Raw genomic sequence first — 4,447 nt, 5'->3', positions numbered from 1 at the left:
GCACGGAGCCTGCCATCGTAAGTTGATAGGGCAGACATTCGAAAGATACGTCGCCAGCACCAGGGCCGTGCGATCTGCCCAAGTGGTTATCCAGAGTCACCAAAGCGTCCGGGCAAGCCCGGATTGGTTTTGGTCTAATAAGTGCACGCATCCCCGGAGGTCAGCGCTCGTCAGCATGTATTAGCTCTAGAATTACCACAGTTATCCAAGCAACGGTCGAGCGATCAAAGGAACCATAACTGATTTAATGAGCCATTCGCAGTTTCACTGTAACATCCGTTTGCACGCAGACATGCATGGCTTAATCTTTGAGACAAGCATATGCTACTGGCAGGATCAACCAGGTAGCTGGCGGCTTTCAACTCGCCAAAAGCACACCACGGTGACCAGGCGCCCAGCCCAAAGGCTCGCCCGGCTCACACGCAGCGTTTGCGGGCCCCTAGCCTCCCCAAGGGCAGGCAGGAGTCGCTCTCCTGAGGCAAGAATGCACCCAAGGCAGAGGAGAGTCCCCACACGCGTCCAAAATCGGACGGACAGGACCCCCACGCAGACCATGTAAAACACACACCCTTTGGGCACGGACTTCACAGAACACAAACACCCCCACAAGGAGGGCCTTAATTTGTCCTGTATACTCCGGGGGACACCTGACGACGGCGCTGAAGGCTCACAAAACACAGGGCTTCACACAAGGCCAGCCAATTTGAGGCAGCGGTAAAGCACCACGCACACCCAACGTCGGGGTGGGGAGGAGCAGGGGCGGGGACCACACATGCCTGCACACCTCTAGAGCGGCCTTTCAATGCTCGCTACTCTGTGGACCGGCAAAAGCAATTGAAACCAACCCTAACTCTCACGCGCAGTTGGCAGCCCTTCCTAGGGCACAATACCGAAACAGCGCAAGCAAACCCTGCAGCTACAACCCAAGGGACAGCCTTCCCAACGCACTCTGGAGGAGAAGAGGCTCCTCGGGCGGAGTAACACAGCTCGAGATGCTCGCTCATTCACGGAAATCGTGGGAAACAACCTGCCGCCGGCACACCACTTCGTCCTCACATGAGGTTACCATTGTCCATACAATAGTGCAGGTGCGATGGAAATCTTTTCTCGTTTTGGTGCGTGCTACATTTTTACGGATAGACCCCGTGAAACGCTAGAAATTGGCGGGGATGTGTCTCTTGTGGCTCACGGGGCTGTTAGGGTGGCACAGAAATCCCTCGGAATGGGAAAACGGGTCATTTTCGTGTTGCCACATTGCATGCGAACGGCATGAAACTTCCAGAGGCATTTGCAGCAGGAATGCATGTGCAGTCAAAAAAGTGAATATTTTTCACGGATAGACCCCGTGAAACGCTAGAAATTGGCGGCGATGTCTCTCTTGTGGCTCACGGGGCTGTTAGGGTGGCACAGAAATCCCTCGGAATGGGAAAACGGGTCATTTTCGTGTCGCCACATTGCATGCGAACCGCATGAAACTTCCAGAGGCATTTGCAGCAGAAATGCATGTGCAGTCAAAAAATTGAATATTTTTCACGGATAGACCCCGTGAAACGCTAGAAATTGGCGGGGATGTGTCTCTTGTGGCTCACGGGGCTGTTAGGGTGGCACAGAAATCCCTCGGAATGGGAAAAAACGGGTCATTTTCGTGTCGCCACATTGCATGCGAACCGCATGAAACTTCCAGAGGCATTTGCAGCAGGAATGCATGTGCACTCAAAAAATGTGATATTTTTCACGGAGAGACCCCGTGAAACGCTAGAAGTGGGCGGGGATGTCTCTCTTGTGGCTCACGGGGCTGTTAGGGTGGCACAGAAATCCCTCGGAATGGGAAAACGGGTCATTTTCGTGTCGCCACATTGCATACGAACCGCATGAAACTTCCAGAGGCATTTGCAGCAGGAATGCATGTGCACTCAAAAAAGTGAATATTTCTCACGGATAGACCCCGTGATACGCTAGAAATTGGCGGGGATGTCTCTCTTGTGGCTCACGGGGCTGTTAGGGTGGCACAGAAATCCCTCGGAATGGGAAAACGGGTCATTTTCGTGTCGCCACATTGCATGCGAACCGCATGCAACTTCCAGAGGCATTTGCAGCAGAAATGCATGTGCAGTCAAAAAAAAATTGATATTTTTCACGGATAGACCCCGTGAAACGCTAGAAATTGGCGGGGATGTGTCTCTTGTGGCTCACGGGGCTGTTCGGGTCGCACAGAAATCCCTGGGAATGGGAAAACGGGTCATTTTCGTGTTGCCACATTGCGTACGAACCGCATGAAACTTCCAGAGGCATTTGCAGCAGGAATGCATGTGCACTCAAAAACTTCTATATGTTTCACGGATAGACCCCGTGAAACGCTAGAAATTGGCGGGGATGTGTCTCTTGTGGCTCACGGGGCTGTTAGGGTGGCACAGAACTCCCTCGGAATGGGAAAAGGGGTCATTTTCGTGTTGCCACATTGCATAGGAACGCCATGAAACTTCCAGAGGCATTTGCAGCAGAAAGGCACGTGCACTCAAAAATTTTAATATTTTTCACGCATAGACCCCGTCAAACGCTAGAAGTTGGCGGGGATGTCTCTCTTGTGGCTCACGGGGCTGTTAGGGTCGCACAGAAATGCCTCGGAATGGGAAAACGGGTCATTTTTGTGTGGCCACATTGCATAGGAACGGCATGAAACTTCCAGAGGCATTTGCAGCAGGAATGCATGTGCACTCAAAAACGTCTATATTTTTCACGGATAGACCCCGTGAAACGCTATAAATTGGCGGGGATGTCTCTCTTGTGGCTCACGGGCGCTGTTAGTTAGGGTCGCACAGAAATCCCTCGGAATGGGAAAAGGGGTCATTTTCGTGTTGCCACATTGCGTACGAACGGCATGAAACTTCCAGAGGCATCTGCAGCAGAAATGCATGTGCACTCAAAAACGTCTATATTTTTCACGGATAGACCCCGTGAAACGCTAGAAATTGGCGGGGATGTGTCTCTTGTGGCTCACGGGGCTGTTAGGGTCGCACAGAAATCCCTCGGAATGGGAAAACGGGTCATTTTCGTGTTGCCACAATTGGCATACGAACGGCATGAAACTTCCAGAGGCATTTGCAGCAGAAATGCATGTGCACTCAAAAACGTGAATATTTTTTCACGGATAGACCCCGTCAAACGCTCGAATTTGGCGGGGATGTTTCTCTTGTGGGTCACGGGGCTGTTCGGCTCGCACAGAACTCCCTTGGTCCACCTGATTCGTGCATACAGGCAGCAACTAAAACTCTGTAAACCTGCTGTGAGGACATCTAAACAGTGGACCAGTGAGGCTGTGGAAGATTTGCGGGCGTGCTTAGACTGTACTGACTGGGATATGTTCACGACTGCTACCAATAGTCTGGATGAACTCACAGAGGCTGTGTACATCAGCTTCTGTGAGGACTGCTGTATCCCAACACGTACCAGGGTGAACTTTAACAACAACAAGCCCTGGTTCTCAGCAAAGCTCAAAAGGTTGAGGTTGGAGAAGGAGGAAGCGTTTAGGAGTGGGGATAGAGACAGATTCAAGGAGTCGAAGAACAGGTTTAGCAAAGCGGTGAGAGAGGCTAAACGACTGTACTCAGAGACACTAAAACACCAGTTCTCTACTAACGACGCTGCTTCTGTCTGCCAAAGGGCTCAGGCACATCACCAACTACAAACCCAGAGCGCCCCACACCACTAACGACTCCCGCCTAGCCAACGACCTGAACGAGTTCTACCGTAGATTTGAAAGACAATTGGACTGTCCTGAACCACCCCTTCCCACCCAAGAGGCCCCATCCCCCACCCATACTACAGAAACGACTCTCTCCTTTCAGGAGGGAGAAGTTAATGGGCTTTTCAAGAGGCAGAATCCACGCAAAGCAGCCGGGCCGGACTCTGTCTCTCCAGCCACCCTCAGGCACTGCGCTGGCCAGCTGTCTCCGGTGTTCACCAACATCTTTAACACCTCCCTGGAGACATGCCATGTACCAGCCTGTCTCAAGTCCTCCACCATCATCGCTGTGCCCAAAAAGCTAAGGCCAACAGGACTAAATGATTACAGACCGGTCGCCCTTACATCTGTGGTAATGAAGTCTTTTGAGCGCCTGCTCCTGGCACACCTCAAAGCCATCACAGACCCTCTCCTGGACCCCCTTCAGTTTGCCTACAGAGCCAACAGGTCTGTGGACGACGCAGTTAACATGGCCCTCCACTTCACCCTACAGCATGTGGACGCCCCAGCATCCTACGCCAGGATCCTGTTTGTGGACTTCAGCTCTGCCTTCAACACCATCATCCCTGCCCTGCTTCAGGACAAGCTCTTCCAGCTGAACGTGCCCTACTCCACCTGCAGGTGGATCACAGACTTCCTCTCTGACAGGAAGCAGTGCGTTAAGCCGGGAACAGAAGTCTCTGACTCCAGGTCCATCAGCACGGG

Source organism: Petromyzon marinus, unplaced genomic scaffold (genome assembly GCF_048934315.1).
Source record: "Petromyzon marinus isolate PM22_M1 ecotype Great Lakes invasive population unplaced genomic scaffold, UKy_Petmar_22M1.pri1.0 PM_G_Scaffold_224, whole genome shotgun sequence".
NCBI classification, from domain to species: Eukaryota; Metazoa; Chordata; class Hyperoartia; order Petromyzontiformes; family Petromyzontidae; genus Petromyzon; species Petromyzon marinus.
Note: the sequence above shows the minus strand (reverse complement) of the source record.